The sequence below is a fragment of the Macrotis lagotis genome, chromosome 1 (assembly GCF_037893015.1).
Source record: "Macrotis lagotis isolate mMagLag1 chromosome 1, bilby.v1.9.chrom.fasta, whole genome shotgun sequence".
Classification (NCBI taxonomy): Eukaryota; Metazoa; Chordata; class Mammalia; order Peramelemorphia; family Peramelidae; genus Macrotis; species Macrotis lagotis.
The window spans coordinates 839,133,020-839,152,017 of record NC_133658.1 but is presented as its reverse complement, the minus strand read 5'-3'; the positions used below and the strand labels follow the sequence as shown (position 1 = coordinate 839,152,017).

The following is an 18,998-nucleotide window of genomic DNA, read 5'->3' as shown; positions in this document are numbered from 1 at the left end:
TTCTTTTCTCATTTCTTTTCTCTTTTTTTGGAAGGCAATGGGGTTTAAGAGACTCGCCCAAGTTCACAATAGCTAGGTAAGTATTTGAGGCCAGATTTCAAGCCAGATCCTCTTGACTCCAGTGTCAGTACTCTGTCCACTGCATCCCCTAACTGACCCTATTCCTTCCTCATTTCTACCATAGAATACCTATGTTCCTTCAAGGTTCTGTTCAAGAATCATCCTACAGATTCTCAACTTTATGCTGGTGGTCTTCATGTACTTAAATGCCTTGCTTCATGTTGATTGGCCTGGTTAGGCCTGGTCTCTGCCACTACATAGGGTGGTGTCAACTTTGGGTCAAGTCAAGCTTGTGTTCAAATTTGGATAGACTTTTAAGTTACAAAACACTTTCTATGACTTCAGACAGCAACTCCTTTCTATTCCCTGGGCTTCAGCTTTTCCTGCTGATTTCTTCTCAGCTGGGAGACAATTCAAGGATAGACAGGATGCTAAGTGGCTTCTCAATGAACATGGTGATTTTCTGTCCAGATCTGGGGAAAGAGAGTGAAACAGTGGCAAGTATATCACTCATTCCAATGTATCAAAGTGGGAGGGTAATGGGGTTGAGGTATTTGGGTGTTCTACTCCCCATTTAAAAGGAATAAATTCCTGGCTTCAGGGAGCATGTGGTCCCATTGTTGAGTTTATCCAGAATAAGTCCATTCCTTTTTGGTAGCCATCCCCTTGACATACAGGATCACACTTTCATGAATGGCAGAAATGACAATGAAATTCCTTAGTCAAACATATCTGCAGGTGCTGGTATCTATCTTATCAGTCTCAGTGATGAAGTTTCAGGATCCCCTAAGAGATTTGGACCATCCATGCAGGATTCGTGATTGGAGACAGGGATGAGTGGTATGTCCAGATCTTGATTCTCTATCAGTTTGTAAAGAATCTCCTTCTTGTGTACATTAAGATGGTTCATGTTCTTGATCCAAAAGCAGCTGTAGGTACACACAATGCTGGTCAGAGTCCAAGACAGAGGAATCAACAAGGGGAAAGGTCATTTCACTGCAGCGGCATCTTGCCATGAGCAAGGCAGAGATGATATCAGCTGTCTGATCAAGGTTCTGATCAGTGAGCACATACTATTAGACTGTCAGGGCTTCTTCCCCCATTGTCACCCAAGGATGACCTGGAAGGGGATGGAGAAAGGGAAACAACATTGGAAAGTTCTGGAACCTCACCCCACCCCATCCCTTCCCTCACTCTCCCCTCCTCTGGAAGCATATTTAGGATGACCTCAGTCATTCCTCTGGCTGTAGGTCTAGGCACAGGAGGGTATATTCACCAACAATTGTTAAGCAAGGGAGCAGCACCCAAGGTGATCAGACCAGAATGAGGAGGTGGCAGATGGAATGAAGGTCTGTCTGGGCAGGTAGGGAGGGGGAGTCTCTGTAGACCACTTACTATCCAGGTGGGCCCAAGGTAACCAGATTCTGAGGAAGGACAGAGAGAGGGAGGCCACTACCACCCTGCTCCCTGCAGAGACCTCAAGCCATTTTAAGATCAAGTCTTTCCCTGGTCTCAGGTTGGGTGAAGCAAAGTCCTTTCAGTGATTAAAGTTAGGTAAGAAATGAGGTAAAGAATGACCTCTTATATTCCAGTCAAAAAAAATCAATCAGAAAAGGAAAAGACTGTCAGGGTTTCTGGCCTGAACAGAAATAATTGCTATTTTACATTCTGAGATATCAGGGCCCAAATAAATGACTCAATGGGCTTCAGTTGGGACCTATTGTTAGCCAATCAATGAGAGCCAGAGTGATTTGGGTTGAAAGCTTGATCTTTAAGAAAGAAATCAAACTCTGTTAACTAAAGATATCTAGGGAGACTTCAGAAATCAGAATTTCCTTTGTCAGAGCAGATCCAACTTCTTGTTGACCCACCGTCTTCTACTCAAGTTTGGATTCTTTGTTTAGATTGCCCATGCCTGGGAGTAAGTTAGAAGCAAATAAAATAATCAAAGTTCATTAAATTCCAAGTGATATTGATTAATCTTGGGGTCTCCTTCAGTCAACTGTAGCCTATGTTTGTCTCTCTGTGACTGTTGGACCTGCAAAGTTCTGTACAGACTCATCACTGAAATATGATTCTCTCATTTGGTTACTTGTTAAACAATCAGAATTCATTTTCACCATCAAAAGTATCCACATTTCTGAGGCTATATAAACCTTGAACCCCCTGAGGATCTCTTAAGGTACCACATGTCGATCAGTGCTGATTCACACCCACCCAAAAGAATTGAGATACCAGTCTCTTTGCAATTGGAGGAGAGCATCTGCCCCTTCAATCCCCCAAAGATTGCATTCAACTGAATTTATTAGGCCTGCACATCAGAGTCAAGAGTTTCACTAGAGATATATCTCTAGAGGCAACAAATTCTCCCCAAGCTGAAAGTGCCCAGTGAAGACAATGAAGAGAATAGAGAGATAACTCAGGTAACCAAAAACATAGAGAAGTTGATATGGGCTGGGGTGGGGGGGGGGGGAGACAAGAGAAACTGAAAAGGATTTGTGAATTCCAAAGCATTTGGTGATGAAGTGTGAACTCAGGTCTAGAGGAAGGGGGCTTTAAGCCAATCCTACATTTCACTGGCTATGCTCCAGGAGCCCCTCCTTCTTGACTCTATAGTTTGCCTCCTTTAGGCAAGACCCCACTCATTCTGAACCTAGGAGCAGAGGAGTAGCATTCTATCAAATTGCCTGCCAGAGGAAGGAGAGAGGGAAAGGGGAGAAGTAGAAGACAAAAAAGACAAAGAACAAGAAGGAAAGAGGAGAACAGAGCTTGAGAATGACCTTGAGAGAAAAGCTTCAAGCCCTGGATGACAGCTTAACAGTACTGGAAGAAGAATACTTTTTTGAAGACCTTCAGTCCTTGCAGATGGTCCAACAAGCCATACTGACCAAAATTCCCTCTTGGACACTGGACAGACTGTTGATCCATTATGTCCAAGACATCATTGACTGGCCACAATTCCCAGAGAACTTGCTTAATCTGATGGCCTCCCTTGGTCAACTGCAGCCTTTGCTTGTCAGACTGTGGCTGCTGGACCTTCAAGATTATATACAGGAGTTGATGCAAGTCCTGGAGGATGCAGACTCAGAAGAATCAGTGCCAGACCCTCTGGAAGACATCTTGGCAGTCTTGGAAAAGCTAGCCCCTGGACAGCTGCTGAACCACTTGGAAAATCTGACTCAGGTGTTTCAGGATGTTCAGCCCCCAGGAGGTTTTCAGTATCTTGCTAGTCAACCAGGCCTGAGTAACTCACACATCCTCACTTTTCTGGCTATCCTGGAAGAAGTTGTGGAAGATGACTTGTTGAGACCAAGCATCTCTCAGCAGCTGTCCTTTCTTGATGAATTCTTACACAGTCACCCTCCCCCTTTTGACCCTGAACGTTAGCAGGGTCTACTTCATCACACTTAGTCTGGAAGCCAGGAGATGGTGGGAAGAAAGTAAAAAAGGTGGGGTAGGCTAGAGGTCTCCCAAATGGTATGTACTAGAAACACTGAGGGGTTTAGAAAGGGGTAGGAAGACTGAAAAAGCAAAAAAAAAAAAGGGAGAGGGGTCTGGGGGTAAAACAGGCCAGGCTCTGGGCATCCATTGGACATTTCAAAGCCTTGCAAAAAAAGAATGTCATCAGGGAGTTTGGGGTGATTCTAAAGGCATGAGTGGATGTGGGGGATACGGTTGATTGTGAGGTGAATCTGTCAGAGGGTATCCACACAATATAATAAATCTCTGGAAAGGGGAGGCCATGAAGGAGAGTTTCAATGGAAAATGATTTTTATATTGATTAATATATATGTAATGAATTTAATAATAATAATTTAGTTTCCAGAGATCCTTTTTTTTACTGGCAGACTCTGGGCCTGGGAAACCATAAACAAAATAGTAATTTGCTTTAATCATGACCGATCCTGCATCTTCCCCCCTGAATTGTACTTGCCTGGTGAATCAGTATAACTTGTACTGTAACCCCAAAACTATAGATCAACCCAGATGTGCCTACAGGACTCCTACTTATTTGGACAGTCACAAGTGATGATTGCATTGTATTACCCTGCATGATGAACTTGACCTGGGAAGATCATTTAAGCCCTGAATCTTATTGTTCTGTGATCTACTTGCCCACTTAGGATCTCATATAAAATATCTAACTCCACATAGGCAAGATAGAGCTCCAAGGAGAGGAGTAATCCCATGATTTGCAAATCTGTTCTTTGTGAAGAAAATAATTAATAAACCACTATCTGCTTTACTGGTACTCTGTCTCTGACTTACTTTGTCATTTTCACATTAGAGATAGTTTTGTAAAAACCCTGTTAACTAGAGGGATGGGGTAAAACAGGAGAGATCAAAGTGGTACTTCATGACCTTGTTCATTCTTCTGAATTATTCTATGGGAGAAAGTACAGCCAGGCACTAGGAAATGTGGGCAGCCATCCCATTCACCTACAGTAGACTAAGCCAGGAACTCAGTCACCAACAATGAACTAAGACCCATCCTACTCTCTAGGGAACTAAGTTCTGATAGAGAGATGTAGGCTTGAAAGCCAACACAGAGTTAGATTTGATTCTGGGACAGAGAATAATCCCAAGCCATTTAGGAAAGGAACTGGAAAGATGATGACATTGTACCTAAGATTCCAAAGAAATACCTCTCCAAATCAAGTAATCAGGGAGACAATGGCAAGCCTGTATGATAAAGAGTAGGTGCGATGGTTTACTGTAAGTCATTGGAAGTCTCTCCTCAACAAAGAGTTAGGAGTCCATTCTCTGCATTTCAGAGAAAGGCATTTGGGGATAGGAAGAGGTGAAAATCTGGATCTACTCCACTTCATCTGGTGGGTTGTAGCAAATAGGAGAAGGGGTGGTGATGTGAGCTAGCCATTCAAAGGAGGAATATGAAAAAAGCTCATTCATCCATGGTTATAGAAATATATCCAACTCAACAGAGATTCAGGAGTTGGAGAGTGGTTTGAAAGAGAGAGAAGCAATTTTCTGTGTGACAAGAATATTAGGTGCAGACTATTCAACCCAAATAGGAAAGACTTACTTCTTCAGGAAGGTGTGATTTTAGTTTGACATAAGCTTGGTTAGCTAGGAGATACAGGTAAGGAGTGAAGCAATTCCAGATCTAGAAGACAGATATTTAGTCAAGTGCAAGACTTTATGAGGGATTGCAAGGAGGTCAGGGGAGAACTAGTTGATGTGGTGATAGAATACCATGCCTCTAGTTAGAAAAATTTATCTTCCTGAGCTTAGATATGCATCTCCAACATTTATTAGATCTGTTTCATTCTGGAAAAGTCACTTAACCTCCTATTTTCCTCAGTTTTCTAATCTATAAATGAGTTGGAGGAAAAAATTGACAAACCACCCCAGTATCTTTGGCAATAAACCCCACATAGGGTCACAAAGAGTTGAACATGACTAAAAAACAACAAAGCTCCCACTGGTGTGTTTCCCTCTTCCCAACCAAAATATTATCAATTTCTGATAGTCAAAAAGTCTTAAATAACATTTTGAAAGGGTATATTTAATAAGGTGGTAGAAAAAATCCCAGTTGATTAAAAAATCCTCCCCTACCAGAAGTTGGTAAGACTTTCACTCTGGTACATAGGGAATACAAGAAGAAATGGCCTCAATCTAAGGGAACACTTAAAACCCAGGGGTAACACACAATTTCAAGTTGCTGAAAGTACTTTTCTCCCATTTATAGTGTACTTAAGAAGTTCCTTTTAGGCATCATTTAGTCTCTTTTGCTGATCTTGCCGAGATATCAGCCTATTTCATTCTTGACTCCTGATCACATAGTTATTGCTGACAACTAATCCTCTGTCAAAGAGGTCAAGAACTGCCCACAGTTCATGTCAAAGTCCCTTCACCTATTCCCTCCACTTTTTTCCCTTCCCCCTCAAATCAAGAGGCTCATAGAAGGGTGGGTGAATTGAGGAAGATAGTAGTCAGAAGTAAAACACTTTTAAGGAGGAGAGACAGGGCAAAAGGAGAGAGAAGATAGATTAAATAATGGGGAGGAATAGTATGGAGGGAAAGATAGTTACTAATCTTAACTATGAAAAAAATTTGAAGCAAGTTTCTCTGATAAAGGCCTCATTTCTCAGATAAATATGAAATGAGCCAAATTTATAAAAATAAGAGCCATTTCCCAATTGTCATATGATCAAAATATAAGAAAAGAAGGATTTCAGGTGAAGTAATCCAAGGAATCTATAGCCATATGAAAAAATAATGCTCTAAATCATTATTGATTGGAGAACTGAAAATTACATCTATTTCTAATCTATTCTAATGTACTACCTCACACCTTTTGGACTGGCAAAGAGAACAGAAAAGGAAAATAACAAATGTGGGAGGGAATGTGGAAAACTTGAGACACAATTGTTAATAGAGCTGTGAACTGATTCAACCATTATGTAGAACAATTTGGAACTATGCTCAAATATTTATAGCACTTTTTTGCATGTCAAAGAATTGGAAGTTGAAGGGATATCCATTTCTTGGGGAATGACTGAACAGTTTGTGATTCATAATTGTGCTGGAATACTATCCTGCTATAAGAAATGATGAGTTGTATGTTCTTAGACAAACCTGATATTTACATGAACTGATGCAAAGTAAAATAAGTGGAAGCAGAACACTGTAAATAGTAAAAACAATATTGTAAGATGATTAATCATGAATTATTTCTGTTCTCAGAAAAACAATGATTCCAGATAACTTTGATGGGTTTATGTTAATTGAGTTAATTAATTGAATAAATACTGACCAAAGCAAACTACATGTTTTACATGACTAAATGTGTATAACCTCTATCAAATTGCTTAACTTCTCAATGAGTAGGGTGGGGAGGGAGAAATCCTAGAAATCAGTTTTAGAAACAAATGTAGAAAATTGCTTTTACATGTATTTGAGGAAAATAAAATGTTAAATTAAAGAAAAAGCATTCTCTCTCAGATTCTTAAACCTTTGTCTTGCTTGGTTGTTCTCTAACTTCCCATGCCCAGGATTTGTGTGTGTGTGTGTGTCTGTGTGGTGTGAGAGAGAGAGAGGGAGGGGGAAGGGGGAGAGAGAGAGAGACAGAGAACACATTTACAAGTTTATTCTTCCAGTAGGTTTTTTTCATATAAGATAAATATCTTTGTAGAACTAAGCTCCCTCAGTTCTACAAGAAGGTCTCTCCTTCTTCTAGGGCTCCATAGTATAGGTTTATGCCTTTCTTTCTTCCTCCATTTCTCTTTTATCCTTTTCTGGTCATCTCTACATTCATATCTGGGTCTATTTGTCAATTAGAAACCAACACTACTAGGCCTCATCACTTTGTTTATTGGTCTACAGCACAGGGAACATCATGACCCAAGTGACAATTCTCCATTGAATTTAAGCTTGGAAAACACACTTAGATCTAATGATCTGATGCCAAAATTTCATCCTAGAGGTTCCCTCATTAAGGACCATCGGGAAAAAGAAGCAGGTTTTCTCTCCTGACTCTAGATAGGGAGCAGCTTCTATCTTTTTTTCAGCTCTGGGGCAGTGTGAGGACAAGAGGACTTCTCCCTCATGAAGGAATCTGGTAAGTGTTGATCTCAACTCCATGAGTACAATAGAGGCAGCCCTAGTCCTGCAAAGTGAGGCACAGGGATATTTGTCCCATATTCTGGAGCTTGCTACTAGAAAAGGGGGAAAAGTAGATGAATGTGTTTTGGTTTGATTATCAGTAATTCAGCTATGACCAGATGGTCAACACACAATTTATTAAATACCTTAGCTTTCTCTCATTTTCAAAGGATTGCTCCTTCTCATGGTTCCTAATCTCTCTATTCTGACTGGGTCAAGAACTCTAAAATTGTCAAACCATTTTCCTTATGATAATCCCATAAGATAGGGGGTTCGGATATGATCAAGCATATTTTCTAGATCACAGTCAATCAATTAAGCATCTATTAGCTCCTACCATGCATAAGACATTATAAGTGACCTGCCCAAAGTCACCCAATTGTTAAGTGATGGAGTGAAAATTGATCTGCCTCAAAAGGCAGCTGTTTCTCTTCCCACACTGCCTATAAGGAATAACATGAGAGATCACCATCTAACTAAGCTAGGGAGAGAGGCAGTGTGGACTTCAAGCTGATAATCGACAGAATGACCTCTCAATGGATTCCAATATTCCAAGAATTGAAGGAATAAACAGTAATGAAAATTCAACATTGTTCAGACTGAGCAGCCAATCCTTTGTCTTTAAAATCCCAGACTACAGGAAACAAGGAAACATATCACTGGACTGACTTTTCTGGGGCTCTGAGCTACTGCAGGTATCACATAAACCAATTCTAGGATCAAACGAGAAGACTGAGGCCAATAGAAGACTTTACATAGAAGCTCAGGGATAGAATAGAAGAAATATACAATTTCCATTTGCATTTTGCACTGCTATACTCATTGACCTGATATGTCAATCACATACCTGAATTTCCAGAAAAACAACTTTCTAGAGGTCTAAGTATCTTCAAGGTAAATGCTAATGGATATAATTATCTTAATTTTTCAGGTGTTATATTATTGGTAACAGTGCAATAATGGGATTAGCCTGGAATAGGAATCAGGTGGTAAAACCAAAGTCCCAGTTGTCAAAAAGTGAGCAGGTATTAAATCTGGGATTCATCTTTAAGTTTCCTGGTTTCTAATCAAGGACTTTAAGTACTGAGTTACATACGGTCCAAGAGAAGCTTGTAAATCAGAGGAAAATAGAAATGGTTCAATTTCTCTTTCATACCAGATGCTAGATGCAACATCCTGTAAAGAGATTAAGGAAGAGGAATCAAAAGATGTGAGTACCTTCCCATTTCTCTCCTCTTCTTCCTTTGAGATATCAGGAAACTAATCTTTCCAATACCTTTGAAAAGATTAGAAAAGGAAGGGGTAATTAAAAATGTTATGTGCTATCAGATTAATTAACTTTTCCTTTACAAGGTTTTTAAACTAGTAGATTTAGGGGAATTCTAGAGTTATGGCTTGGCAGCTAGGTTTATATCTAGGCAGTGGATATCACTCTGGATCTGGAGAAACAAATACCTGAATTCAAATCTGGCCTAAGACACTTACTAGCTGTATGACCCTGCTTAAATCACTTAACTTGTCTCAATTTCCTCATTTGTAAATTGAGTTGGAGAAGGAAATGGAAAAACCACCTGAGGATATGTATCAAGGAAACCCAAAAGAGAGTTAGAAAGAGTAAGACATACCTGGAAAAGATCCAACAGAAACCATAGACTTACTGCTAGTTTACTTAGTTTGAAAGATTGTTTGATGATGCATCTCAAACTTCTGTTTCAGAAAAGATAGAGAAGTATAGACTATATACTGGGTTGAGAATCTCAAATGCCTTCCTAAGAGTTTGTTTTATGCAGTTTTAAAAGGATTGATGGGAAAATTCCTCCTTTGGCAATAAAAAGAATTTGATGAGGGTTGTTAGATATAGTTATTGCTATCTCCTCTCTCCACTCCCAGTCAATCTTTTTCTTCTATAATAATCATCCTCTTTTTTTGTGTGTTCAAAATGGCAACTGGCAGACAAGAAATACTCAGTGATATTTCCATCTTAAAACATGTCCAAGTTGTCCAAAATCTTATACAACAAAACAAAACAAAAACAATCCCTTTGCTCTTTTGACCCTTTATGTATGTATTTATTTATTTTCTAATTACATCCAAAGATAGTTTTCAACATTCATCCTTTTACAAGATTTTGAGTTGCACATTCTCATCATCCTTCCTTCCCACCTCCCCATGGCAGCAAACAGTCTGATAAATTGTACATGTAAAATCAAGTTTAACATATTTCTATTTTAGTCAAACTGTGAAAGAATATTTAGAACTGGGGAGGGGGGACACCAGTAAGAAAGAAAAAGAGAAGTTTTTAAAAAGTTAATATAGCATGCTTCATTCTGAATTCAGAATTCAGTTTTTTCTCTGAATGTGTATGGTATTTTCCATAAGATGCCTCTCAGGATTGTCCCTTGATTTCTTTACTGCTGCAAGGAGTTGCATCTATCATAGTTGATCAAATCACAGTGTTGCTGTTAGTGTGCATAATACTCTCCTGGTTCTGCTCACTTTACTCAACATAGTTCATGCAAGTCTTTCCATGCTCTTCTGAAATCAAGTCACTCATAATTTACTACATAGCTCATTTAGCCATTCCCCAATTGATGGACATTTTCTCAGTTTCCACTTCTTTGCTAATACAAAAAAAGAATTGCTATAAATATTTTTGTACAAGTGGGTCCTTTTCTATGGTCTCTTTGGGATATAGAACTAGTAGTGGTATTGCTAGATCAAAGGATATTGCACAGTTTTATTGCCCTTTGGGCAATAGTTCTGAATTGTTCTCCAGAAGGCTAGATCAGTTAGATCCACCAATTCCACATCCTCTCCAACATTGATCATTTTCTATTTTTAGTTATTTTAGTCAATTCAATAGGTGTAAGGCAGTACTTCAGAGATGTTTTAATTTGAAATTCTCTATTAATATTTATTTGGAGCATTTTAGATGACTATAGATAGTTTTAATTTCTTCATCTGAAAACTGCTTGTTCAAATCCTTTGATAATTTATCAATAGGGCAATGTCTTGCATTCTTATAACTTTTACTCAGATCTCTATAGATTTTAGAAATGAATCCTTTATCAGGAACATCATCTGTGAAAGTTGTTTCCTATCTTTCTTCATTTCTTCTGATTTTGGTTACATTGGTTTTATTTAATATAATTCATTCCATTCTTCTCTAGAGTTCGACCATTCATGGAGTCTTATAGAACAATAGTACTCCCTAACATTCATATACCTTAACTTATTCAATCATTCTGCAATTGATGAACATCCCCTTAATTTCCAATTCTTTGCCACTACAAAAAGAGAAAACGCTGCTTTAAATGTTTTGGAACAAGTGGAACTTTTTTTCCATTTTTTATGATTTCTTTTGAATATAGGTCTAAGTTTTGGAATTGCTGGGTCAAAGGGTATGATCAGTTTTATAGCTCTTTGAGCATGGGTCCATATTGCTCTCCAGGACAGTTGGATCAATTCACAACCCCACCAACAATGCATTAATATCTCAATTCTCCACCAACCTCTACAACCTTGATTGTTTTCTCTTTATGTCATCTTAGTTGATCTGATAGGTGTGAGGTGAAACCTCTTAGTTGTTTTAATTTGCAGTAATCAGTAATGATTTGGAGCATTTTTTCATATGATTATCTATAGCTTTAATTTCTTCATTTAAAAACTGTCTGTTCACATCCTTTGATATGAATTGAGAAATGACTTGTAACCTTATAAATTTAATGTAATCTCCATATATTTTAGAAATAAGACATTTATTAGAGCCCCTAGTTATAAAAATTGTTACCCAGCTTTCTGTTTTTCTTCTAATATTGGCAGCAATTGGTTTTATTAGTGCAAAACCTTTTTAATGAATTATTATAAAACTCAAAATAAATAAAAAAATCTTTAATGTGAGAAAAAACACTTTTTAATTTACTATAGTCAAAATTATTCATTTTGCACTTTATAATGTACTCTATTTATTCTTTAGTGATAAATTTTTCCCCTTTTCATAGACTTGACCGATAGTGTATTTCTTGTTCTGTTCATTGGACTATGGTGTTGCACTTTATGTCTAAATCCTATACCCATTTTGCCCTTAGTTTGATATAGGGTGTGAGATGTGGGTCTATGCCTGGTTTTTGCCATACTATCTTCTATTTTTCCCAACAATATTTGTCAAATAGTGAGTTCTTATCCCAGAAGCTAATGTCTTTGGGTTTATCAAGCAATATGTTACTGTAGTCATTTATTACTGTTTCTTTTGAACCTATCTTAATCCACTGATGCATTACTCTATTTCTTAACCACTACCAGACAGTTTTGATGACTGCCACTTTATAGAGCTAGGCTACCTTCCATTATATTTTTTTTCCATCAGTTCCCTTGATTTTCTTGATCTTGTTGCTCCAGATGAATTTTGCTACTATCTTTTCTAGTTTGGTAAAATAGTCATTTGGTAGTTTGATTGGTATGGCACTGAATAAGTAATTTAATTTGGGTAGAACTGTCACTAATACTTTTGAAATGAGTATTGAGTGAATAAATGCACTTTGGAACATATATTTGCTTACCTATTTGTTGCAAAGTTAATATTTTAAGTCACTTCAATTGTAAATTATTTTTTCATTCTATGACTGTTTTTTTCAGTATATTCATTAATCATAGAGTTGAAAGTTGGGAATATATTCATGAAAACTATATGGTAGAAAATATTTTCTGGGCAAATTAATACTCCTGACAAAAAAGGAAGCTTGTGTTTCTCTTTTATGGAATGAAAATGGGTTTGTAGTCAAGAGAAATTGTTTAAATTCTGGTTCTGCCACTTGTTAGTTATTGATCATAGATAAAGAAGGTTGGAAGTACAGGGAATAGAAGGTGGGTATGTAATCAGAAAAAAATTTGAGTTTAACTCCTAAACCTGAGAAAGTCACAGCCTCTTTTAACCTCAGTTTTCTCAAGAGTAAAATGAGAAGATTAGACTCTGATAGTCCTACTAAGTCATTTTACTTCACTGGACCTCAGCTTCCTCACATATCAAATAAGGGGTTGCCTAGATTTTTTTTTAAAGTTTCTTTCAGTCTTGTGATTCTGTGATACCTTTGTGAGCCTCTTAATGACCCTGACCATGGAAACAAAGCCCTATGAACCTATTGGATTTAAGTAGAATAAGTGTGCAATATTTCCCAAATTACTTTGATATGTTTGTCTTATTATATTGTTCATTAAATGCTTATGAAGTAGGTTCCCCAGAGAACAAAACTAGGATTGAAATGAGTAAACTTGATAAAATAGGTAACTCTAAATATGTGAAATATAAAGGCTTCTGCAGATTCATATACAAAAATAATGCAACTAGAATTAGAAAATGATTAAATGATTAAATAGTCAAATAGATAAACCTGCATCAGAATTCTCAGAGAAGAGTTTGATATCAAACATATAAAAGATAATAAACAGCTATTGGTCCCCAACTCATTCCCTAAAAGATAATTGGTGAAAGGATATAAACCAGCATTTCCTAAAAGAAAAATTGAAAAATGTTTAACAACTTAATTAAAGAATGCTTGAAATCAGGGGGCAGCTAGGTGGTGCAGTGGATAGATTATTAGCCCTAGAGTCAGGAGTACCTGAGTTCCAATCTGACCTGACACTTAAAAATTACCTAGCTGTGTGGCCTTGGGCAAGCCACTTAACCCCATTTGCCTTGCAAAAACCTTAAACAAAAAGATTAACAGACTGCCTTCTGTAGGGGGTGGGGGGAAGGAAGCAAGAGTAGGGGAAAAATGTAAAACTCAAAATAAAATCTTTCTTAAAAAAAAAGAAATAATAAGTAGATGGACTCTGGAAAAACTTGGAAATATTTGAATGATCAGATGCTGGGTGAAATGAATAGAGCCAGGAGAACATTGCACAAATTAACAGCAACATTGTGAGATGAACAACTATAAGCAGTTCAGTGATCAAGTCAATCTTGAAAGACTTTTTTATGGAAAATGCCATCCAAATCCAGAGGAAAATGCTATGGAATATGATTGCAAAGACAGGCATCCATGTTCACTCCAAAATTTCTTTTATGTTGTTTCTTTCTGTCTTGTAACCTCCCCCCACCATTCAATATTTTCTTTCACAATATTCCTAATATGGAAATATGTTAAATACAATTTTACATGTACAGCCTATATCAGATTGTTCACTTCCATGGGGAGTGAGAAGGGAAGAGAGAATTATAGAAAAATGTGGAACTCAAAATCTTGCAAAAGGATGCTGATGACTATCTTTGCATGTAATTGGGGAAAAAATAAAGAAGGGAGAAAAAAAGAACCAATAGAACCAATAAGATTTGGCACATTTGTCCAAGAAAAATTTACATTCAAAATAGAAGAGTTAAACCTATCACTAAAAAAGGACATCCCATGTGTACTCTTATGTTCTACTTTGGTCTATTTAATTTTGCACTCATCTACTTAGCAGATTATTACTTGTTGTGATGTCTTACTTGTACAACATTGATGAAAATAATGGAGAGGATATAGATAAACAGTAAATTAATAAATGGTGGAAAAAGGAGGTCCTGGAGAAGATCCTCAAAAAACTGATTGGGACCAGAAAAGAACCTGAGGAGTAGAAATTGTTGGCATTACATTGTATGTGTATTTTTATTGAATCAACTTTCAAGATGCTGGAATTGAATTTAACATTTTGTAGTTATACTTAATTATAGTAGATGACATTTATATTATGCTTTAAATTTTTTAAAACATTCATATATGCAATACTGATAGTGACATTTGAAAGGTATTCCTTGATAAATTTATAAAATATACATACTTTGTGTTATCATTTTTATTTTAAAGAAAACTAATACAACAATTGTAATTTTCTTGTAATTATATTTCTGGATCACAGAACTAACTTACAGAAAAATGATATTTTATACTTTATTATAATGATAAATATGTTAATTTTTTTGGCAGTAAGCATCCTTTGCTAAACATGGCTTGCAATAGAGATCATGTGATGTCATCTTCTGGAAATAAATCTTTCCATCCTTCACCCTTTATCCTTCTTGGAATTCCAGGATTGAAGAAATCTCAATTTTGGATTGCCTTTCCATTTTGTGCCATATATATTTTGGCTCTGGTGGGAAATATTACTATTCTCCATGTGGTACATATAGACCATACTCTCCATGAACCTATATATATTTTTCTGGCTATGCTAGCTTTCACTGACTTAGTTTTGTCTTCTTCTATCCTTCCTAAGATGTTGGGAATTTTCTGGTTTGGTTCTTGTGAGATTGAGTATCATGCCTGCCTCACCCAAGTCTTTTTCATTCATGCCTTCTCTTCTGTGGAGTCTGGTGTTCTCATGGTAATGGCCCTGGATCGCTATGTGGCCATCTGTTCCCTCTCCCCCATTCAACCATTCTGTCTACTTCAGTGGTGGCCAAACTAGGTGTGACAGTGATGGTAAGAGGTGTGCTGCGTGTGAGCCCCACATCTTTGATGGTCACCTGGAAACCCTTTTGTCCTAACAGAATCATCCCCCAGTCATACTGTGAGCATATGGCTGTGCTGAAACTTGTATGTGCAGACACCAGAGCAAATCGTAGATATGGGCTTTTTGGCTCCCTTTCTGTGGTTGGTTTTGACATCATAATCATTGCTGTGTCCTACCTTATGATACTTTGGGCTGTGCTGCGATTACCATCAGGAGATGCTAGAATTAAAGCATTTGGAACATGTGCCTCTCATATTTGTGTCATCCTGTCCTTTTATATTCCTGCCATTTTTACAATTCTTACCCATTTCTTTGGCCAGCGGGTTCCTCGTTCCTCGGGTGATCCAGGTAATGTTAGCAGAACTCTACCTTTTGGTGCCTCCCATGCTCAATCCCATCATCTATGGTGTGAAGACTAAGCAGATCCTGGAAAGGGTAGCTCATGCCTTTTTCCAGAAGGTTATCTGAGATGAAGACTACTGAACTACCACTCTCCTTAACCAATCAGTGGTTAAGAGGTCAATGAACTATGATGCTTCCTTGACAATACCCTAATATGACTCCAATAGCCATCCTTTCCAATTGTCACTAAATGGGTAGAAGAGCAATATCAGTGAATGAACTTTTATTAGTGCTTAAGATTCACAAAAGAAGAAGAAAAAATGATTCTGGCCCAGGAGACTTCCTGAGTCTCAATTTAGAAGGTGTTCAGGAAGACTGTATTATGGTTTTAATGTCATTTTGAAAGATGAGACCTGCAAGACAATACAAGATTTTGAGCTAGCTTCTAGCAATTAAATAATCATTTAGCAGAATGTGGGTGCTTTTTTTGCCGCCACTCTCTTTAATAGAGTAAGTATTCATGCTTGCACCAAATAGGACTTCCATCACACAAATTTTCATTTTCTTATTTAACATCACTGCATAGGCGACAATCTGTCATTGGTGATTAAGGTGCTGATCCTAAAGTCAGATGTAATTTCAAATCCTGCCTTTGACCCTTATTAGATGTATGACCCTGGACAAATAATTTAACTTTAGGTACCTCAAACAACACCTTATGACAAATGTGCTAAATACCATACAATATGTGGTATGAATAGATCACTGACCTTGGAGGTAGGAGGATGAGAGTTCCAATCAGCATCAGACATTGACACTTACTGTGTGACCTTGTGAAAATCAGTTAACCCTGATTTCTTCACATCCTGGACCATCTCCAGTCATCCTGATTCCTATCTGGCCTCTGGATCCAGATGACTGGCAGAGGTGAGGCCAGTGAGGCACAGTACCCTCTCACTCAAATCCAATTCAAGTGGAGTGGCTTAGCAAACTGTGGTATATGTATGTCTCGGAACACTATTGTTTTATTAGAAACCAGGAGAGATGGGAATTGAGGGAAGCCTGGAGGGATTTGCATGAACTGATGCTGAGTGAGATGAGCAGAACCAGAAAAACATTGTACACCCTAACAGCAACATGAGGGCAATGATCAACCTTGATGGACTTGCACATTCATTCCATCAGTGCAACAATCAGGGACAATTTGGTGCTGTTTTCAATGGAGAATATCATCTGTATCCAGAGAAATGTGGAGTTGGAACAAAGATCAAGGACTATTGCCTTTAATTTAGAAAAAAAATATTGATATCTTATTGTCTGATCTTGCTGTCTCTTATACCTTATGTTTCTTCCTTAAGGATATGATTTCTATTTCATCACATTCAATTTGGATCAGTGTTTACCATGGAAACAATGTAAAGACTGACAAATTGCCTTTTGTAGGGGGTGGGGGGAGGGAAGTAAGATCAAGGGAAAAATTGTAAAACAAAATAAATAAAATCTTCAAAAAAAATTGAAGGACAAGCATCATCATCAGTTAATCCAAGAAAATTCTGCAAACTGATGGAAGTTTAGATCTTTTAAGTAATGGCATGACAGTAATGTGACTGTCTTTTCTCTTGATGCTTCTGTTTATTTAAAGTTGTACAGGACTTCTAGCCAAGATGGTGGAGAGAAGACAGGCACTGTGTTAAGTGCTCCTGGTGTCCTCTCAAAAATAACATGAAAGAAACCTCTTACCAGAAACTAGATCACCAAAACCCAGAAAAAGAAGCTAGGAGACGAACACCTACCAACAAGATCTGTCTCAGTGGACCATGGGTGAACCAGGAGCTGAGACCAGAGAGTGAGTGCCAAGACAGCAGCTGAGGGAAGCCAGAGGACCTCAGTCATAGACAGAGGTTTAACCAACTTTAGCCATGGAGTCTTTGGCATGGAGGAGGGGAGGTCTGCAAGCCTGGAAATCATCCAGCTGGGTGCAGGACCTGAGCTCCATAGTTTTAGGGAAGCAGTCTTCCAGGAACAATGCTAGCCACTACCACCACCACCCCAACCCCTCAGGGTCAGGTGTGAACTACAGAGACTGGCTTCCTCCCCCAGGGCCCAGCCCATTGTTCAAGGTCAACTTAAACCTTTCTCCTCCTCACTCCCTCCAGGATTGGGAGAGGGCTTCAATCACTCCAGAGAAAGCAACCAGCGCCCCCTCCTGGCCAGACCTTGTAATTGCTAAACCAAGTGAACAAAGCTAGGGTTTTCAAAAGCAAACCCCTGAGAGTCAGCCTCTCCCACAACACAAGATCCTAGGAAAATGAAGAATAGTGAACAGAAAGGGGGGACCCATGGAGAAATACCTAGAAGAACAGATTCTAACCCAGAGAGATCTAGAAATTCTGAAGAGAATATGAATTGGTATAGGAAATCAATGAACTAAGTATGCAACTAAAAGATTAGAGAAAGAACAAATTAAAAACTCCCAATTAAATACCAAATTAGAAATTCTAAAAATTAAAAAGAGAAATTAATAAAATCAAAAGCAAGAAAACTATTGAACTAATAAATAAAACCAAGAGTTGCTTTTACGAAAAGAACCAACAAAATGGATAAACTTCTGGTCAATTTGATTTACAAAAAAGAAAGAAGAAAACCAAATAGCTAGTATCATAAATGAAAAAGGTGAACTCACCACCAATGAGGAAACTAATAATTTAGAATTATTCTGCCCAACTCTATGCCAATAAATTTGACAATCTAAGTGAAATGGACAAATATTTACAAAAATATAAATTGCCCAGATTAAATGAAGAGATTAAATACCTAAACAACCCTATCTCAGAAAAAGAAATTCAACAAGCCATTATTGAACTCCCCAAGAAAAAATTTCTAGGGCTAGATGGATTCACAAGTGAATTCAATCAAGCAAACATTTAAGGAACAATTGCTTCACAATGGGTGAAGATGGAACTCTGCCTAACTCTTTCTATGATACCAATGTAGTCATCAGTAAACCAGGAAGAGTTAAAACAGGGAATGAAAATTATAGACCTATCTCCATTATGAATATAGATACAAAAAAGCTTAAATAAAATCTTAGCAAAATGATTACAACAAGTTATCACTAGGATAATACATTTGACAAAATATAACACCTATTCCTACTAAAACACTAGAAAGTGTAGTAATAAATGGATTGTTCCTTATAATAATAAGTAGCATCTATCTGAAACCATCAACAAGCTTTATATACAACTGGGATAGGCTAGAGGCATTCCCAATAATATCAGGGGTGAAACAAGGTTGCCCATTATCACCACTACTATTCAATATTGTATTAGTAATGTTAGCTTCAGCAATAAGAGAAGAAAAAGAAATTGAAGGAATTAGAATTGGGAAGGAGACAAAACTCTTGCTCTTTGCAGATGGCATGATGTTATAACTAGAGAATCCCAAAAATTCAACTAAAAAACTAATAGAAATAATTAGTA

General features: G+C 37.6%; 2 pseudogenes; one reads left to right on the top strand and one right to left on the bottom strand.

Moving 5' to 3' along the window:
- Nucleotides 1-457: 457 nt before the first annotated feature.
- Nucleotides 458-1,048, bottom strand: LOC141507580 (tafazzin pseudogene; annotated as a pseudogene).
- Nucleotides 1,049-14,691: 13,643 nt separating this feature from the next.
- Nucleotides 14,692-15,642, top strand: LOC141507577 (olfactory receptor 52R1-like; annotated as a pseudogene).
- Nucleotides 15,643-18,998: the final 3,356 nt, after the last annotated feature.